General features: G+C 46.6%; 1 long non-coding RNA gene across 1 annotated transcript in view; it reads right to left on the bottom strand.

The window, feature by feature from the left end:
• The window catches only part of LOC139761778 (uncharacterized), a 46446-nt gene extending 25017 nt beyond the window's left edge, over nucleotides 1–21429 (bottom strand). The window contains exon 1 of the long non-coding RNA XR_011715607.1: nucleotides 20976–21429. This is a non-coding gene — a long non-coding RNA (uncharacterized lncRNA). The remainder of the gene's footprint in view (nucleotides 1–20975) is intronic.
• Nucleotides 21430–22500: the final 1071 nt, after the last annotated feature.

Here is a 22500-nt window from a genome sequence, read left to right as displayed (position 1 = left end):
AAAAATATATATATGCAAGAGTTTTGGAAAGAGGGGCAAGTATGAAGTCTGTTAGGGATGAGAGAGCTTGGGAAGTGAGTCAGTTGTTGTTCGCTGATGATACAGCGCTGGTGGCTGATTCATGTGAGAAACTGCAGAAGCTGGTGACTGAGTTTGGTAAAGTGTGTGAAAGAAGAAAGTTAAGAGTAAATGTGAATAAGAGCAAGGTTATTAGGTACAGTAGGGTTGAGGGTCAAGTCAATTGGGAGGTGAGTTTGAATGGAGAAAAACTGGAGGAAGTGAAGTGTTTTAGATATCTGGGAGTGGATCTGGCAGCGGATGGAACCATGGAAGCGGAAGTGGATCATAGGGTGGGGGAGGGGGCGAAAATTCTGGGAGCCTTGAAGAATGTGTGGAAGTCGAGAACATTATCTCGGAAAGCAAAAATGGGTATGTTTGAAGGAATAGTGGTTCCAACAATGTTGTATGGTTGCGAGGCGTGGGCTATGGATAGAGTTGTGCGCAGGAGGATGGATGTGCTGGAAATGAGATGTTTGAGGACAATGTGTGGTGTGAGGTGGTTTGATCGAGTAAGTAACGTAAGGGTAAGAGAGATGTGTGGAAATAAAAAGAGCGTGGTTGAGAGAGCAGAAGAGGGTGTTTTGAAATGGTTTGGGCACATGGAGAGAATGAGTGAGGAAAGATTGACCAAGAGGATATATGTGTCAGAGGTGGAGGGAACGAGAAGAGGGAGACCAAATTGGAGGTGGAAAGATGGAGTGAAAAAGATTTTGTGTGATCGGGGCCTGAACATGCAGGAGGGTGAAAGGAGGGCAAGGAATAGAGTGAATTGGAGCGATGTGGTATACCGGGGTTGACGTGCTGTCAGTGGATTGAATCGGGGCATGTGAAGCGTCTGGGGTAAACCATGGAAAGCTGTGTAGGTATGTATATTTGCGTGTGTGGACGTATGTATATACATGTGTATGGGGGTGGGTTGGGCCATTTCTTTCGTCTGTTTCCTTGCGCTACCTCGCAAACGCGGGAGACAGCGACAAAGCAAAAAAAAAAAAAAATATATATATATATATATATACCCCACATCTATAATGTCATGCTGCATCTGAGTGAACACATGACCCAACATAAAGTAATTACCACACTCCATTAACCTGACCTGCCCACCCACCCCACACCACCATCACAAGATGCTCACATTTTCTTTACCCCATGTCTAGATCTTTTTCGAAAATGGGAGACTGTTTCTTTCCCCCTATTTTTCCTCCATCATTCCCCCTTTTCCTTTCCCTACTGATGTCTACATTCCTTCTCCCCCACACTCCCCACCCCCACAACCAGGTCACCCCAAACTAAACTAGACTCCGCCACAGTCACAAAAAGAATTTAATGGGGAGATAATTGCCTGTCACACTGTATAGGGGTGAGACACAGTTACAAAGTTGGGGGCACCACTGGTTCATCTCCTGGCCTCTCGCAGGGCTCCTGAATGGGGTGGGTGGGGCAAATCTCTCTCTCTCTCTCTCTCTCTCTCTCTCTCTCTCTCTCTCTCTCTCTCTCTCTCTCTCTCTCTCTCACCTCCGTCATCTACTCTCACTCCCCAGCCACTCCTCCCTCCTCCCTCTTCACCCTCCAACGCCGCGTTCACCCTGCAACTCCTGGTGGTACGAGAACGAACCACGGACACGTACCAAGGGTAAAGGACACGGATCACACTCAAGGGTGTTAAACTCTCGAGGTTAAACGGACCAGAGATACGGACGTGCCCCAGCTGCAAGGACACGGGGATTGGATCAAGGACACAAACACTGACCACCATTATTAAGGACACGGACGGACCACCCTCCGCCCCCCCTCCAAGAGGGGTGGAGCCAGGCAATCACGTCACGGGCAATTTAAGGCTTCTTTAATTTCTCTAATCCTGGGAGTAAATGATCGCCCAGAAAATTCGTTGATCATTAAATCCGCGATCCACTCCGGGCGAGTAGCAAGGGGGGCTGGGGGGCCTGAGCGAAAATTACCGTCTCGGTAAATTAGGACGAATGAAAAAGAATAAAAAAAACATATATATAATGGGAATTATATGCTTAGTGAACAGGAAAATATAGATACAAAGAGACATATTATTAATCTATATATATATATATATATATATATATATATATATATATATATATATATATATATATATATATATTCCTACGAGTCCACGGGGAAATGAAACACGATAAGTTTCCAAGTGCACTTTCGTGTGATAATCACATCATCAGGGGAGTACAAGAAAGAAATATAAATCAGTTTATATATATATATATATATATATATATATATATATATATATATATATATATATATATATATATATATATATGTGTGTGTGTGTGTGTGTGTGTGTGTGTGTGTGTGTGTGTGTGTGTGGCACGACATCAGGTACCGGTAATTAATAAAGTTATTCAATTCTCAACTTCACAACAGAAGTACCGTCCGGCGTCTACCAACATAGATGCATGAATAGAAAAATTACATGTTGAATATAATCATATGTTAAATATAATAACATGTAATCCTACTGCTATACTTATTCACTGTCTCCCACGTTTGCGAGGTAACGCAAGGAAGCAGAGGAAAGAATGGCCCAACCCACCCACATACACATGTATATACATAAACGCCCACACACGCACATATACATACCTATACATTTCAACGTATATATACATATACATACACAGACATATACATATATACATATGTACAGACTCATACTTGCTGTCCCCATCCATTCCCGTCGCCACCTCGCCACACATGAAACGTATAAAAATAGTTTAATCTTTTAAAGTTCTTTGCTTTCCAGACGAATGAACTATGAAAACAATTATGAATAACCTGAAAGAAATTGAGTCCATTAGAATCATGAGAACGGATTGAACACAAGGTGTCATTACTATGAACAGATTGAACAGAAGCTCTCAGCAGTATGAACAGGGAATGAACAAAGGTTATGAACAGTTTGAACACTCGAAGAACAAAAACATTCAACATCACAAACACATGAACACCTTTTGAACAAAAATTACCAACAGTGTGAACACGAAGATAGAACAAAAGCTACCAACCACCACGAACACATGAACCCCTTCTGAACAAAAGTCACCAGCAGTCTGAACACGAGGGAGGGGGGGAGAAGAACAACAAAAGCCAGCTAGAGCATGAACCTCGTCTGAACAATAGCCGTCAATATCGTGACCCTGAAATGGGGTCACGCAATGGTCATTGATTTCCCGAAAGGTCGGACAGAGAGTATTGGGAGTGGGTGAGGCCCGGTGGACGACTGCTAATTATAAACTGCTTCTGTCTGCACGTTGCTCTGAAGTGAGATAGACAGATAGATAGATAGATAGATAGATAGATAGAGAGGGGGGGGGATGAAGTCATGTTGGAAACAGCAGGAAACAGTTGGATCCGACCACATACGCAAGAGGGAACACAGACAGACGGAGACACTCAAGACAGACGAAGAAACAGACACGTAAAGTGAAAGGAGAAGAAACATATGATATGGTGGAGAGACAAGACAAGAAGAAAATAAAGAGGAAATAAAAGGACACAGAAATATAAATAAGGATTGAATGAATACCTGTAGACAGCTGGATGTAAGATAGATAGATAGAGAGACAGACAGACAGATAGACAGAGTGGAGACAAACAGACAGACAGGGAGGAGAAACACAGACAGACACACAGACTGACAGAACAGAGTCAAGTCTCATACAAGCATAAGACAAGTTGTGATCCATTCAAGCCAATACGTTAGGGCCTTACTCAAGCATAGGTCAACCCAGGTCACACATTACGTTAGGGCCTTACTCAAGCATAGGTCAACCCAGGTCACACATTACGTTAGGGCCTTACTTAAGCATAGGTCAACCCAGGTCACACATCACGTTAGGGCCTTACTCAAGCATAGGTCAACCCGGGTCACATATGACGTCAGAGCCTTACCTAAGAGCAAGCTCAATTTGTGTATCCTAGATCAAGGTGTTCAACCCTAGATCAAGACGGTGTTCAACCCTAGATCAAGAGGGTGTTCAACCCTAGATCAAGACGGTGTTCAACCCTAGATTAAGACGGTGTTCAACCCTAGATCAAGACGGTGTTCAACCCTAGATCAAGACGGTGTTCAACCCTAGATCAAGACGGTGTTCAACCCTAGATCAAGACGGTGTTCAACCCTAGATCAAGACGGTGTTCAACCCTAGATCAGGAGGGTGTTCAACCCTAGATCAAGGTGTTCAACCCTAGATCATGACGGTGTTCAACCCTAGATCAAGACGGTGTTCAACCCTAGATCAAGACGGTGTTCAACCCTAGATCAAGACGGTGTTCAACCCTAGATCAAGACGGTGTTCAACCCTAGATCAAGACGGTGTTCAACCCTAGATCAAGACGGTGTTCAACCCTAGATCAAGACGGTGTTCAACCCTAGATCAAGACGGTGTTCAACCCTAGATCAAGACGGTGTTCAACCCTAGATCATGACGGTGTTCAACCCTAGATCATGACGGTGTTCAACCCTAGATCAAGACGGTGTTCAACCCTAGATCATGACGGTGTTCAACCCTAGATCAGGAGGGTGTTCAACCCTAGATCATGACGGTGTTCAACCCTAGATCAAGACGGTGTTCAACCCTAGATCAAGACGGTGTTCAACCCTAGATCAAGACGGTGTTCAACCCTAGATCAAGACGGTGTTCAACCCTAGATCAAGACGGTGTTCAACCCTAGATCAAGACGGTGTTCAACCCTAGATCAAGACGGTGTTCAACCCTAGATCAAGACGGTGTTCAACCCTAGATCAAGACGGTGTTCAACCCTAGATCAAGACGGTGTTCAACCCTAGATCAAGACGGTGTTCAACCCTTGATCATGACGGTGTTCAACCCTAGATCAGGAGGGTGTTCAACCCTAGATCAAGGTGTTCAACCCTAGATCAAGACGGTGTTCAATCCTAGATCAGGAAGGTGTTCAACCCTAGATCAGGAAGGTGTTCAACCCTAGATCAAGACGGTGTTCAATCCTAGATCAAGACGGTGTTCAACCCTAGATCAAGGTGTTCAACCCTAGATCAAGACGGTGTTCAATCCTAGATCAGGAAGGTGTTCAACCCTAGATCAGGAAGGTGTTCAATCCTAGATCAAGACGGTGTTCAACCCTAGATCAAGACGGTGTTCAATCCTAGATCAAGACGGTGTTCAACCCTAGATCAGGAAGGTGTTCAACACTAGATCAAGACGGTGTTCAACCCTAGATCAAGACGGTGTTCAACCCTAGATCAAGACGGTGTTCAACCCTAGATCAAGACGGTGTTCAATCCTAGATCAAGACGGTGTTCAACCCTAGATCAAGACGGTGTTCAATCCTAGATCAGGAAGGTGTTCAACCCTAGATCAGGAAGGTGTTCAATCCTAGATCAAGACGGTGTTCAACCCTAGATCAAGACGGTGTTCAATCCTAGATCAAGACGGTGTTCAACCCTAGATCAGGAAGGTGTTCAACACTAGATCAAGACGGTGTTCAACCCTAGATCAAGACGGTGTTCAACCCTAGATCAAGACGGTGTTCAACCCTAGATCAAGACGGTGTTCAATCCTAGATCAAGACGGTGTTCAACCCTAGATCAAGACGGTGTTCAATCCTAGATCAAGACGGTGTTCAACCCTAGATCAGGAAGGTGTTCAACCCTAGATCAGGAGGGTGTTCAACCCTAGATCAAGGTGTTCAACCCTAGATCAAGACGGTGTTCAACCCTAGATCAGGAAGGTGTTCAACCCTAGATCAAGACGGTGTTCAACCCTAGATCAGGAAGGTGTTCAACCCTAGATCAGGAAGGTGTTCAACCCTTGATCATGACGGTGTTCAACCCTAGATCATGACGGTGTTCAACCCTAGATCAGGAAGGTGTTCAACCCTAGATCAAGACGGTGTTCAACCCTTGATCATGACGGTGTTCAACCCTAGATCATGACGGTGTTCAATCCTAGATCAGGAAGGTGTTCAACCCTAGATCAAGACGGTGTTCAACCCTAGATCAGGAAGGTGTTCAACCCTAGATCAGGAAAGTGTTCAACCCAGATCAGTTCAATACGTTGCCAGATTAGGTCAGGTCTGACCCCTGCAATAAATTGTCCCAATCCTGGATTATGCCAGTCCGTCCCCCAAGATTAGACCAATTGACAATGGCGTGCAAACTGCAGAGTTACAGCACGGGACAAGGTCATGTAATTTCAGTGTGCTCGTAATTGCCTCTCTCTCTCTCTCTCTCTCTCTCTCTCTCTCTCTCTCTCTCTCTCTCTCTCTCTCTCTCTCTCTCTCTCTCTCTCTCCTTAATCATCGAGAAAAACGTATTGACGAATGCAGCATAATGGACCTCTCTGTGGTGGCCCATGAGTTTCATTTCGACCGTCAGGGATTCAATTCTTATGAACTGTATTGTGTGAGAGGGGAGGAAAATTGTGCCTTCATGATACATACCTAGGAGCTTCTTAAGTACAATGTACAGTGTACGATAACACGCACACACACACACACACGTCACAACTACGTGATGTTATTATCACCGTTGTGTGAAGTATTGGTCGTCTGGAACACATCAGTAAAGTCAGTTGTTATGAAAAGGCTGTAGAACTACATTACCTGAGGCCATCCTGCCCCTCTTCATCACCCAGTACAGCCTGCCCCTCTCCATCACCCAGTACAACCTGCCCCTCTCCATCACCCTGTACAACCTGCCCCTCTCCATCATCCTGTACAACCTGCCCCTCTCCATCACCCTGTACAACCTGCCCCTCTCCATCACCCTGTACAACCTGCCCCTCTCCATCACCCTGTACAACCTGCCCTCTCCATCACCCTGTACAACCTGCCCCTCTCCATCATCCTGTACAACCTGCCCCTCTCCATCATCCTGTACGACCTGCCCCTCTCCATCACCCTGTACAACCTGCCCCTCTCCATCATCCTGTGCAACCCGCCCCTCTCCATCACCCTGTACAACCTGCCCCTCTTCATCACCCTGTACAACCTGCCCCTCTCCATCACCCTGTACAACCTGCCCCTCTCCATCACCCTGTACAACCTGCCCCTCTCCATCACCCTGTACAACCTGCCCCTCTCCATCACCCTGTACAACCTGCCCCTCTCCATCATCCTGTACAACCTGCCCCTCTCCATCACCCTGTACAACCTGCCCCTCTCCATCACCCTGTACAACCTGCCCCTCTCCATCACCTAGTACAACCTGCCCCTCTCCATCACCCTGTACAACCTGCCCCTCTCCATCACCCAGTACAACCTGCCCCTCTCCATCACCCTGTACAACCTGCCCCTCTCCATCACCCTGTACAACCTGCCCCTCTCCATCACCCTGTATAACCTGCCCTTCTCCATCACCCTGTACAACCTGCCTCTCTCCATCACCCTGTACAACCTGCCTCTCTCCATCACCCTGGACAGAAATGAGACAGAACTGACCTGAACCCTCAAGCCTTCACAGACACACCCGTCGTACAGACACACCCGTCGTACAGACACACCCGTCGTACAGACACACCCGTCGTACAGACACACCCGTCGTACAGACACACCCGTCGTACAGACACACCTGTCGTACAGACACACCCGTCGTACAGACACACCTGTCGTACAGACACACCCGTCGTACAGACACACCCGTCGTACAGAGGAACAAGGAGAGTGTTAGGGTGTGTGGGTACGCATCAGTGTAACCCACACCTGGCGTGGTTCATATCACTCTGTTACAGGAAGGAAGTCTTGGAGGCTAGGGTGATTAAAGATGAGGTCAGACGCAGTTAATGGAGTCATTATGCAACATTATCAATCAGTTGGATGAAGCGATTATAGTGAAATAAGAAACGTAATTACCCAAGTGACACAGAAGGCCAAAACCGAGTCAAAGATTCAGAGGAGGAGTTCGAGACAATAGTCGACTCACGAACGAGACCTGAGGTGCGAGACCTCACGAGCGAGACATCATCAACGACACCTTAGGAGTATGACATCACGAGCGAGACATCACGAACGAGACCTCAGGAGCGAGACCACGAACGACACCTCAGAAGCTAGACATTACGAACAAGACCTCAGGAACGAGACATCACCAACAAGACATCACAAGCGAGACATCACGAACGAGACCTCAGGAGCGGGACATCACCAACGACACCTCAGGAGCAAGACATCACGAGCGAGACCTCAGGAGCGGGACATCACCAACGACACCTCAGGAGCGAGACATCACGAACGAGACCTCAGGAGCGAGACCACGAACGACACCTCAGGAACGAGACATCACCAACGAGACCTCACGAGCGAGACATCACGAACGAGACCTCAGGAGCGAGACCACAAACCAGACCTCAGGAACGAGACATCACCAACGAGACTTCGCGAGCGAGACATCACGAACGAGACCACAAACCAGACCTCAGGAACGAGACATCACCAACGAGACCTCACGAGCGAGACATCACGAACGAGACCTCAGGAGCGAGACCACAAACCAGACCATAGGAACGAGACATCACCAACGAGACCTCAGGAGCGAGACATCACCAACGAGACCTCACGAGCGAGACAGCACCAACGAGACCTCAGGAGCCAGACCACCTCACAAGCGAGACCTCAGGAGCGACGTTGTCCTTGAAAAAATAAGAAAAAAACACATGCATGTATAATTACTCGTCATTAACCCTTGTTGATGCACTTTATACCTCTTGTTATATTTACAACTTCCAGTATGTTGTAGTTATTTTTCTCTCTTTTTACGTTCACCTTCACAACACTTTCCTTCGCCGACGTAAAAAATAAAAAAAAAAAGACAAAATTGTAGACTATTATCTCCCTTGGTTCTTAGTCAATGCGCGCGTGTGTGTGTGTGTGTGTGTGTGTGTGTGTGTGTGTGTGTGTGTGTGTGTGTGTGTGTGTGTGTGTGTGTGTTGTAGGAGGGGGGGGGGTGTGACGTGGGAGAGGTTAGTATATGGTCCTCAAGTGTATTGTATCCAGCAACAGCACCCCCCCCTCCCTCCCCCCATCCCCCTGATGTGGGGTGGGGGTGGGGTTGTGGTGGGGCTGAAGGAGGGAGGCGGAGGGGCGGGGCGGGGCGGGGTAGGCCATCATCGATCTACAAGAACAACAAGAACAACAAGAACAACAATAACATGTGATTGTCATGCCCGACCCACACACAGGTCTGACCTGCTGGCTGGAGAGAGGGAGAGAGAGAGACGCTTGAACAGAACTCTCTCTCTCTCTCTCTCTCTCTCTCTCTCTCTCTCTCTCTCTCTCTCTCTCTCTCTCTCTCTCTCTCTCTCTCTCTCAATCTACATCAACAAATCTCGCCCTAATGACGGCCATTACCATGGCTCTGGGCGCGACCTTAGATTATCATAATAGAGGGGGTAGTATGGAGAGCCAGGCAGGTGAGAAAGACACGAGGATACCCCATGAATGACACAGACTTAATGACCAGAGTCGACTTGGCGCGCCGGGCCGTGTATGTGTGTGTGTGTGTGTGTGTGTGTGTGTGTGTGTGTGTGTGTGTGTGTGTGTGTCTGTGTGTGTCGTGTGTGTGTGTGTGTGTGTGTGCGCGCATTAATGACACTTGAGGCCCACCTGAGTGTCCTCCAAGAATCTCTGACTGGATTGGACCTCAAGTCAGCTCCCCCGTCACACATTATTGGGTAACGAGGTCACGCAAGGCACGGGTAACCACTGTTACTTCCTGTTACATGTCTGTGTGTAATGTTACCGCTGGTAATGGTATGTGGCGGGCCTGATCTTCTGATGTGTGGTGGGGGCGTGTGTGACGCCCACACCACACGGCTGACGCCTTCTCAGTAATATTAACCCAAGCTTGGCCTTGGGCTACACTGACGGCCAACCGAATACAAGCGACGTATGTAATCTTGGGGGAAAGTTAATGGGTTATGAGAGACCCCCATGTCTTCTGTAGCGCCTTTAACAGCCCCTACATCTGGACCGACGCCGACGCCCTCTTTAACTAAACAAAGACCCGAGCGAGAATAATAACTGTAGAACAGAGAGAAAGAGGCAATATCGCAGGGCACAGAAGGGAGCTGGTGGCAGGAGAGTTGATAAGACGAAAGGATTTTGATCCCAGTCTGCTTAGTGTCAAACTGGGGGAAGAAACACGTAAGCAACATTCCATACTATGGCGAAGAGAAAAAAAACTCTGCAAAAATATACATCAAAACTACCTGCTCACAAGAATAGTAATCATGGTTCTTATAATGTACCCTCAGCTTTCTTGATGCAGAATTGGATGTGGTTTATGTGGGGGGTTTCCAGGAGACAGCGGATGATATGGCTATGGCTAACATATCATTATATCACAGCGTTGAGCTGTGGTGCTGAACAGAGGGAACGAATGATTCCTGGATAAAGATATAGTGAGAAATTGCGTTCTGGCACCGATGAATTTATCGAGGTTAGTGTTTAACATTTCCGAGGTGTTGCAGAGGTCCGAAATGAGAGAAGAGAGAATATGTTCAGTACGAGAAGGAGAACCGAGTTTGAGGAGAGAAGGTCAAGTGAGTGGAAGTGTATAGAGTGGAATCATCATCATAAGAATAATGGAGTTTAAGGTACAAGAGGAATCAGCTACAGAGACAAAGAACTAGAGTCAGCGATACGACACAACCCTAAGGAACACCATTATTGACAGAATAAGATGAGGAAGTTTCTTCATCTTACGATTACCACAATGGAAAGGCCAGAGAGGAGGCTATGCATAAATGAGCGAATAGAGAGAGAAAGAGAAGAAAAAAAAGTAGTTCATGGCAGAGAGACATGCAGCATTATGTCAAATGCTTTGGAAATGTCGAGGGATACGATTCAAGTTTCAGAATGATCCTTGAGAGAGAAGGACTAGAGGAAGGTCACACAGTAGGGATCATCAACTGACGTAGAACTAAGATATCCTCATTGGTGGTCGGAAAGATGAGAATATGGCTCTTTGTGGTTTGGAGACTTAAGGAGCGAGACTTTGGAGATGGAAGTGAGAGCAATGAGACGATAGCTATGAAGTGGAGAAAGCGGTCTCCTTTCTTAGGGATGGGCTGCACCAAGGCATGCTTCCAAGATGAGAAAAAATTCTGCATTTTCATAGACAGGGGAGATATAGACGAGCAAGGATCGGAGCCAGTTCAGAGGCATATTCCTTTAAGACTTGTGGATCAGTGCGCCATCTGGGCCCTACGTCTGCTCCACCTGGAGACGGAAAAGTAGTCGGGCGAGGGAAATATAGGAGGCGGCCTGCGTTAAGTGGGGTGAGACGGCATCGAATTAAGAGGGGAAATAAGGTACTAAAAAAGAGTGGACTTATTAGCTGGAGAGATAGCTATGGACTGACCGAGTCGGAGGAAAGGAGGGAAATGGTTGATTTTACGGAAGTTTCGGGAGATTTTATTGGTTAAGGACCAGCATTATGGTGGGTGTGGCAGGCGGCCTACACCCAACCCAGCCAGGTGTTCTCACTCCCCCTCAGGCCTGGTCGATGAATGGGTCTACCTGGTTTAGGCTGGTGCGTGTGTGTGTGTGTGTGTGTGTGTGTGTGTGTGCATAAAAACATAGGAATGAAGATATGGTACATATATGCAATGTTAAGAGACTGGGGCAACACAAGTGTAAAAACTTTCTTCCCGTAACACACAGATAGTAGTCACACACACACACACACACACACACACACACACACACACATCCTATAAACAGGGCGGGCGTCAAGTGCCCGCTTCGAGCCCTTAGGTACCCAGGGTCGGCCCCGCCCCTAAGACACGCTCTGCCCTCCCTCCTTCCCTCCATCCCTCCCCCCATCCCCAGGGATATACCCTCCTCCCTCCTCCTCCTGCTGACACCCAGCACGCGACGTCAGCTCGCCCGCTGATCCGGTCAGCAATTTTAACCTGGCCCCCGTTTAATCAGGACCCAGGGCTGGATTCTAACGTAATGGTCCGTTCTCAGCAACTCCTCTTTCTCTATTTTTTTTCTTCTTCTTCCTACCCCAGTGGTGCTTCCCGCGCGACCCCAGGCATTGAGTTATACGCTGGGCCTCGCGTGTAGCCCGCGCCGTAATAATTAAATTATCGATCAGTGCTTTTTACCACCTCCCTCTTCCACCTCCAGTCCCATCCCCTTCCTACTTTCTCCTCCCCATCCCCCTGCCACCCCCTGCCCCTCAATACACGAAGGAGGAAAGGGGAGGAAGAGGGGAAGGGGAGGATTTGGATGAGAGATACATCTGAAATTTTGCCTCTACGTGTGTGTGTGTGTGTTTTGGGGGTGGTCGTGCCACGTGTGGGAGTGAGGTCGTGCCACGTGTAGGGGTGAGGTCGTGCATGTTCATCCTGCGTTCACACGCAACGACTCACTCCCGACGCCCTGGTGAGTCAGTGAGTCTCCAGCTGGTGAGTGTCTTTAAGTGGGGGATGCCATGGTGAGTGTGTCTTTAAGGAAATGCCATGTCGAATATGTCTTTAAACGCGTCTTTAAGGGAGTGCCAGGGTGAGTGTGTCTTTAGGGGCATACCATTGTAAGTGTCTTTAAGAGATCCATTAGTAACTTTGTCTTTAGGGGAAAAAGCCATGGTATGTCCTTAGGAGGGGTACCAAGGTGTGTGTGTGTGTGTGTGTGTGTGTGTGTGTGTGTGTGTGTGTGTGTGTGTGTGTGTGGGTGTTGCACTGCCCAAGTGCTCAGAGGGCCATACTTAGTCAGTCATAATGAGTCTTTCTTGTTTACGAGGGAACATCTGTTGTAATACAAACAGTAAACCCGTCTAGTTCGACCAGCACAACATCTGTCGTGATCCATGCGATGTCCACTGTAGTGTAACCATCTCACTCTAACGATGAACATCATTCACACATTCTTCCACACAAGACGAGTTAATCAGTCAACACCATAGCGTTACTAGGTCGTTGAGCTGGGATTATGGTCGGGGTGTGTTTACCCACCTGCAATGTTACTGGCGGATTAATCTTGATGATGGTTATAATTACGACACTGGCGATCACCTTCATCAAAATGAATTACACTTGCGAGTAATAGCTTTATAATCCTGAGATGAGGTTTGATAATATGGTGATGAAGACATGATAGGCAAGGAATATGCTTACATCCTCTATGGCTTAATGGTCATGATCTGAGGAATTCTCTCACGGAGAGAGAGAGAGAGAGAGAGAGAGAGAGAGAGAGAGAGAGAGAGAGAGAGAGAGAGAGAGAGAGAGAGAGAGAGAGGAATATTGCATGCCTAGGAAATAATTATATGTGTGGGGAGTGAGGGAGGGGTGGCAGTCAAGAGAAAGAAAAAAAAAAAAAACCTGAACCAGACAAATGAAGGGAGGGTTCTGCGGGCCAGGGTGGTGTGAGCTGGGGAAAAATGAGAGGTGGGTGGGTCGATTTTTGACATGTGTGTGGATGCAGAGGACCAGGTGAGGCCCGGGGCAAGTAAGTGGGATACCTTAACTCTCAGGGAAGTGGAGCAGGAGGTGAGTGAGGGAGGAGGTATAGAAAGACGTGAGGAGGAAGGGGAGAGAAGAGAGAGAGAGAGAGAGAGAGAGAGAGAGAGAGAGAGAGAGAGAGAGAGAGAGAGAGAGAGAGAGAGAGAGAGAGAGATTAAACCAGTCAAGTTCATACCTAGGAGGAGCAGCAGAAGGTTTGGCATAGCCTTGAAGACAATGATGGCACAGACTTCACAGAAATCCGAGATCTTTATAACAGCTTTAGTTAGTTATGATATATTCATTGATTAGATATACATAGACAAGGTATTTCAGTAAGAGCATGGGTGAAAGGCACGTATCTAGGGGTAGGTGGAGGAGGCCAGTATACAGCGTACAGTGGGTACAGTACATGGACATAGGAGGGTGACAGGAGGGCCCGAATGGGGCCCAGGGCCCTAAAAAGTTCCTCTTCCGTGCAAGGAGGAGGGAGGTCTAGGATACATCAAATACATGACATATAGTTACGAGACAGTGAGTGATGCTGACACCATATTTATGTAATACAAAAGCATGTTTAAGATTTATCATACACATACAGAGCATCTTCTTAACATTACAGTTACAGTACATACATAAGTGAATTACATGCAGTACAAACATGGAACACCTTTGGTTACCTCGAAGCCTCAAAACACTCAGGAAGGCTCCAGTCATCCATCGATGCACACAATGAACAATGACTAGTTAAGAAAATCTCTTTTAAAACCTAAAGATACTGTACGAATAGACACACACACACACACACACACACACACACACACACACACACACACACACACACACACACATCCAGCCTGCCGGGCACAAGAAACAAGCTTCAAGAGTATCACACACAGGCATCAAAAACCCTTACAATATACACCTGTGCACACTTCAATCTTCTCCATTTCAGACTATCCTTTCCCCTGTCCAACCTCCTCTTCCTCTCCCCTAACCACAACTTTAAAAGAAAAAAGATGAGACAGACAGACAGAGAGACAGACAGAAGGGGCGTCACATACACACGTTCATCCAAATCATGATAGAGATGTGGTTGATGATAAGGTCATTAACTGATGTCATGAGGTGACGTATAGTGGACCCCGAGGTAAGGGAGAACCTTGCCATGTAGCACCGTACGTACTCCTCCCGCCTCTAACACCATTGTACCGAGAACTCCCACGGACGCCACACACTACCGAGCACGCCCACGATCACCACAACCGAGTGCGTACTCGCACGGACGCCACAGCTGAGCTGATACCCTCACAGACAACACAAAATACGCACACAGACACCACACAACCTAACCAACTTCCCCTACAGCGCCAGACGATAACCTAGCAACCCCTACGAGAGCAACAACTATTTTGGATTTTCCAATCAATCCGTCACTACCTATGGATTCACATAGACCTAAGAACAGACACAGTTCCCCCCTAAGTCGCCTCCCAGCAGGACCACTGCAATGATGTACTATCTACCACGTGATTCCCTGGCACACCATGGCTTGGCCAGGGTTCCTCTGAGCACTACACAGCTTCCTCGGGAGATACCGACGAATTAAAGCTTCTAAGGACGACCAAACGTGGTAAGAGACTTCGAGACATTATCAACATTACCTCAGATGGTCACAGCCTGGCCACAGTCCTCGCTGGTAAAGGCCACTTACGTTCTCTCATCACAACGATCAATAATGTCCAATGGCCATTTGGTCACCTAAACAAAGACAAGCCAAGTTGGCCCCCTGTCGGTGATGAGAGTAAACGACATACGGTAGAAGACGCTGAAGAATCCCATGAGGATCGTTGGATGTATTGCAGCTTGTGTGTGTGTTGGCATTACATCTGCGAGTCGGAGGAGGGAGTTCCTCTCGCCTCACAGACCTAAACTGATCCAATTGTTCAGATCTAAACCCGGTAAGTGACACGTCCAACCCGGCGTTACTTAATCATAGGATGTTGGATCACATACGTGAACAACAGGATAGTGGAAAGCCATCGAGTTTTAGCTCCTCAGCAAGTCAGTGTTACCCTTAGCCAAGACGGGAAGACCCTCGAGTTTGACGACTTGACCTCTTAGCAAGGTCGACCTAATCATACTCAAGTGTTCGTACCGACGTGCTCAGGGTTCGTGCCCTCTTTGTCCGGTTCAAGGGTCGTACCAGAGGGTTTACCTCTGCTAGAAAACTGTATACCTCCACCAAATAGAATCATTCAACACATGTCTGCCAGCCAGCCAACTTGCCATTCGACGTTTGCATATTGCGAATAAATCGCAATCATTTTGTCATTCACAGAAAACGTATCATTCAGAAAAAGTTTGTATAAAGCGAGAGACAATTTCTTTTACTTGGTGCACACAGCAGTTGTGAGCGAGTCGTCGTTACAGTCAATTCATTAATGTCCCTAAGTGCTGGTTAATGGCAGATGATCACGAGAGGTGACTAACCACCAGTGGCCACTCCAGTATAAGGGAGGGGGGGCTGAGATGGGTGGTGGTTGCTCCTGGCCTGCAGGTAAGGGACGAGGCGAAGTGACACCTCCCTGACGGTGCTCTCCTCTCGATCTCGGAGGGACTCACACTCCGGCACCAGCTCCCATCTTGGCATCCGACACAATAAGATCAACTCATATCATGGCATCAGATTGTATCTTAAGACTGAATTGTACCACGATACTAATTCACGCTGCTACAAACTTCGTCCCAGAGACGAAGTGATCCCCCCTAGGACCAGTTCCTTCAGGGACTAACTGTCCCAACCTGGTAGTTGCTGGAGGACCTCCCTCCTGCCCTTCACTGACTAATCTAGGAGTCCACCTCCCTCCTGCCCTTCACTGATTAGCCTGGTTCCCTCCCTCCACTCCAGCCCTTCACTGACTAGCCTGGTTCCCTCTCTCCCACTCCAGCCCTGCTCACTGACTAGCCTGGTTCCCTCCCTCCTACTCCAGCCCTGCTTACTGGCATGTGACGTAACACTAGCCATTAGAATTATTACTAACTTTATTGCTACTAATACTCCATCATCATTATTTATTATTACTATCATTATTTACGCTTTCCCCTGATGTATATGGGTTAAAGCTTTACGTGTTGCAATACTTAGTGTGTGTGTGTGTGTGTGTGTGTGTGTATGTGTGTGTGTGTGTGTGTGTAAGGTCAAGTACAATCTAGTTAAGTGTGAGTGATGTGAGTCACGTGTTACTGTGAGTGATGTGAGTCAGGTGTTAGTGTGAGTGATGTGAGTCAGGTGTTAGTGTGAGTGATGTGAGTCACGTGTTAGTGTGAGTGATGTGAGTCACGTGTTAGTGTGAGTAATGTGAGTCAGGTGTTTAGTGTGAGTAATGCGAATTAGTGTGACGTTCTGAACACCTGACTCTACAATTCTTTGTACAACTGACTCTACAGTGTACACCTGACTCGACAGTTCTTTGTACAACTGACTCTACAGTGTACACCTGACTCGACAGTTCTTTGTACAACTGACTCTACAGTGTACACCTGACTCTACAGTTCGGTATACAACTGACTCTACAGTGTACACCTGACTCGACAATTCTTTGTACAACTGACTCTACAGTGTACACCTGACTCTACAGTTCGGTATACAACTGACTGTAATTCACTAACACTGAGCATACATTGCTGGGTGACGTATTACTCATGGTATAGATTAATGTCAAGGGGTCATTGCAAGGGCGGGAATCCATCATGTAATCAAACTGGCCCATTGATAAAGCCATCGGGGCTCACAAGCCTCACCAAGTCACTGGTTTCTCACTTGCAAATGCCTCGAATTTACCCATTTTGTTCCCCGTAAATAAATCTTCATACATACACAAACCCATTAAATGTATGGCTAAGTAATAGTGATACATCTATTACTTTTGGAATGTTTGACGCCGGTGAGGGATGTGTGTGTGTGTGTGTGTGTGTGTGTGTGTGTGTGTAGAGGCTTGGGGTACAAGCTGGTCTAAACTTAGTGTGTCATCCATCACCAGTGCTGCCCTTCAGCCGTACTAACAATATGTCTCTAATCAGCTCACGACCCCACTCGCCCTCGAAGAATAGCCTAATGTGAGGCGGCATGAAGTCTGCCCCACACAGCAGGAGGAACCGGTGGCGACTGCCACTAGAAAGACGAGGTTGAATGCAAGTCGGCCACAGCCCGTACCCTCGCGTATTTTTTCAGTGTTTTCCGGTATTTTGATTTTAAGCCAAAATATATTTTCCGCTATTTTGATTTTAAGCCAAAATGTATTTTCCGGCATTTTAGATTTAAGGCAAGATTTTTTTCCGGTATTTTGATTTTAAGCCAAAATATATTTTCCGGTATTTTGACTTTAAGCCAAAATTTGTTTTCCGGTATTTTGAATTTGACGTAAAAAATATTTTCCGGTATTTTGAATCTTATGTTGAGATGCTATCTGTTTAATAAACTACAAAACTTTTTTTGTTCAAAAATATAATACTTTCTTCTCTAATGTCAATATGGTTGATGTGAAGAGGAATTTTGTCCTAAAACCTAAATGATTTACCTCCATTGTGCAGTCTGAGTTTATTCATCATTTCCATTTTCTGTTAACCTCTGCATGCATTTTCTTTTTTCCTATCTGTTTCCTAGGATAACTGGCGGCGGGTTGTTGACATGTCAAACTGGCTGGAGATCTCTCTTAATGAGAAGTGCGTTTGGACGAGGCCCCTCACTGTATTATAATCTAGATTGCGTTATCCTTCACAACACATATGGTGCGTGCACAGCCACGAACCCTTTTACGATGTGCGTTATACATCTAGAAAATGTAGCACCGTTGGTCGAAAATATAGGCAACACCCTTTACGTTCCTGGGGATTGAAAAAAGAAAGAAAGAAACCCGCTGCGCAATAAAGAGAGATCACTCCCTAAATTACGCAGCCCGTAAATTTCGCGTGATAGGAGACCACTTCAGTCAGCTTGGACGAACTAGGCTAGGCTTCTTACGACCCTCCACCCCATACTCCAACCCTCCCTCCTCCTTACACCCTCCCCACAAGTACCTATTAGAAGGGGAGGGAGGGAGACGGGAGGGGGTTAGTTAGAAGGGAAGGGGAAAGGAAAAGGGGGGGGTGGGGGTTTAGATGAAGCGTCAGGAAGACCCGACAGGAAAACGACTGGTTTGCGACGCCAAAATTACAACGGACGTTCACGAAGATGAAGACCGTGAACCAAATTTCAGAAGGTAATACGAATGGTTGGTTCTAAGGCCTTGACCGCCATACCTGTAATCATCATATCTTCATTAACTCCGCCAGGGTTAACTGTCCTTAAATCTCAGCTGATGAACATATCCAAAGTATACTGACGTGCGTCAGTTTACACACAGCTGATGACGGTATACTGACGTGCGTCAGTTTACACACAGCTGATGACGGTATACTGACGTGCGTCAGTTTACACACAGCTGATGACGGTATACTGACGTGCGTCAGTTTACACACAGCTGATGACGGTATACTGACGTGCGTCAGTTTACACACAGTTGATGACGGTAAACTAGGAAGGAACTGATAAGCCGTTTGACTCCCAGGTTTACTATGGGTCGACCTCCCTTCGGAGTACCAGATCAATCTCGTTTTCTATAAATGTTCACGTTCTGAAAACGGTCTGTGGCTGGAAAGAGTAAATTATCAGACGAGAAGTCATTGATTATAGGCAAGTCAGTGTAACTTTCGCTACACGAAAGAGACAAAAGATAAGTCACGAAGGCCAAAAAAAGAAAGGGAAAACTTTACACAAGAGAACTGGCACTGAGAAGGACAGGAATGGCACCGGGAATTACTGTGAGGCAGACATCTGGACACTCTTGAATGGATCGAGCATTGGAGGACTGGAATGAAAAGATTCAGAGTCAGGAATCACAACTGGAATATTAGGAATCATAACTGGAATAGGAAATTACAGGACTAAATCACGGACGGGAGCAGCTGGAATAGAGGATCACTGAATAGGAATGGGTCATTACGTGAAAGGAACGAATTAGGTAACAAGAAAAGAAATGCAAACATTTTTTGATGGATATTTTGTGGCGTCCTTGGACGTCTCCACGGTATTGCAGTCGCGGCACAAGACGACGCTCCATGACTTCCATCACTTGGCTCTCCTCCGTCCCTCTGTTCCATTCTAGTCTTTCCCATCAAGATAGTTGCTGATAAACTGACTTTCTCCTCTTGTCAACATTGGTCTCCCTCAAGGTTCTGACTTATCACCTACCATCTTTCTCTCCGTATCGTTCCTCAACCTCTAACCCTACTTACTCTTATAATCATGATTCCGCTCTACATCCTTCATGTCACCTCCCCTTCCTTCCCTGATTCCAATACCAGGTCTTTTTCTCGCACTGAACATGTTCTTCCCCTTAATCTAGACCATTGTAGCATCTTGGAATGGGAGAGAAGTGAACTGTTTTATGATTTCTACTTCTATATCTTTCTAAAGATCATTCGTTTCCTTCCATTGAATCTCAGAATTCTAATAATCACAGCACAGTATAGGTACATTGGGCATAAGAAAACATAAACATAAACCTGCTTTCCAAAAGCTGGCGGTTTGCATAATGCTCAATATATTTTTCATGTAAGTAGCCACTTTGTGTCAACAGACGTCCCACACAAGTGGTAGAGGTTCGAATCCTGCTATCGGGGAGCATTATGTGATCCACAGGGGTGTCATTCCCCCCAAAATGGACCTCTGCTTACATCATCTCATCCTGTCTTTCATTTAAGTAAGAGAGTTAAAACCCTTCCTCCTTCTATCCCTCCTGTTAGCACCTCATCTTCGACCATCCCTTATTGTCTGCCATGATGTTCCTACACTCTCGGTCGGTCCTCGAGCTGGGTCGGCTGTGGGTCCGACTGACGCGATCCAGGATTCGAACCAAGGGTGGAATGAGAGCCCAAAACTGCCCGGGTCAAGACCCGCAGATCGGCCTATATGATCACGCCACAAAATTCGACAGTATTTCTAAATCTTAGGATATAGATAGATAGATAGGATAGACAGATAGATAGATGGATAACAGGTATACAGAGACAGCATATACACAGTCATTCAGTAATTATGGATACAGAACAAGAGAGACGTACCTATGTTTGACACATGTACTACTGTGGTACACTCCATGTAACCATTCTCTCCTGCTACATTATACTCATGTGACCAGACTCACTCCACCACTCCACACTTCACTGCCTGCCCTTCCCAGCCACTCCATAATCTCTTATACTCCACTTCTCATTCACATGAAACATCGTTTGATGATTTACGTCAATAATAAATGATAATTACCTTCATTATAATTATGATTATCATTAACATGTGTGACGTAACTGTGTTAGGCACGTAAGGATCTTGGTAATACTTACGTTGTCTCGTTAAGATTCTCCTCCTCGAGTGTCCAGTGCTCCACCCACAACACCGGCTTAATGACCACTGAGTGAGTGTCTGCTGGTTGACAGCTGTTACAGCAGCAGTGACTTCGGCTTTGGCTTAAACTGTGAATGAATTATTGAACTGATGAAGTCAAGATTTTGTTGAGACAATATATGTAATAAACAGATCAATTATCAACAACCCTCAGCCCTTGCAACAGCTGGTTCCTGATAACGAAACAGATAAATTATGTATATATATAAATTCAAATGGTTGAGGCGAACGCTGAGTGTATGAACGGGTATCGAACACAAGCTTCCCAGTCTATTGGCTGGGACATATTGTGACTCCCACCAACACAGGGACGACTGAGGGAAGGAATGACCAGGGACATAGTGTGTCCCAGACACCTGGGGGCGGTGGGGGGTTACACACACACACACACACACACACCACATCTGATACACACACACACACACACTCACACACACACACACACACACACCTGCACGCCTGACCCGCACCTCACCCGCCCCCGGGGTCTGGCCCGGTGTCCCGATGCCTCAAGCCGTCCCCCTTGATTCGAGCCCTGACGGGCCCGTGCGTGAATCAAGGTCAGCGACTCTGACCAACATGCCACAGAAGCCCGTGTGTGTGTGTGTGTGTGTGTGTGTGTGTAATTAACCTATTTGTAATTAGCTATTTTACTCTAGGGAGGAGTTTTACACTCGTAGATCTCCATCTCTTGTGTGTGTGTGTGTGTGTGTGTGTGTGATTACCGTTTATGTGTTACGGGGGAGAGAGCTTTACACTCGTGTTGCCCCCTCGCTTGTATATATGTGCAATGTCTTTAGTTATATGTGTATACACACACACACACACACACACACACACACACACACACACGCGCGCGCGCGCGCGCGCAGCTCAGCCAGATGTGTATCTGTCTGTCTGTCTGGTTGTCTGTCTGTCTGTTTATTTACACGAGTAACAGAGGCATAAACAGAGGTGTACAGGGGAGGAACAATATAAAACTGTGATGTGTAACAGGTCGTCAAATAACATTACGACATAAACGGATGTGTTCTGTGCACGTCAGCATGCCACCTGCCTGACTGACAGACGGTGTAAGTGTAAATTGAGCGATCCATCAGCAGAGGAGCGAGCAGCCCAAGATGAGAGACGTGTCATTGTTTACACGAAGAAAGGAAGGGAAGAAGACCTGAGCCGAGGGGACTTGTTAGGGTATACGTCTTGACGAAACTAATAGATCAAAATGAAGGCTATGGTGAAGACATGGTATGAATCGAATCATAAATGGGTGAGGATTGAATGCATCAGAATATACTGCTATGGAGGGAGGAAAGAGATTTTTCAATGACTGTATTGAAGAAATATAAGAAGAATACTGTAATGAGGGTACGAAAAATCTGGATGGAAAGGCTGGTACAGACGAGAGAAAAATATAGATCAAAATAGAGCTTACCGCAGAAGATCAAGGGTGGAAATCCCACTGAG

This window comes from Panulirus ornatus, chromosome 41 (assembly GCF_036320965.1).
Source record: "Panulirus ornatus isolate Po-2019 chromosome 41, ASM3632096v1, whole genome shotgun sequence".
Taxonomy (NCBI): domain Eukaryota; kingdom Metazoa; phylum Arthropoda; class Malacostraca; order Decapoda; family Palinuridae; genus Panulirus; species Panulirus ornatus.
This window is presented reverse-complemented; position numbering and strand designations above follow the sequence as displayed.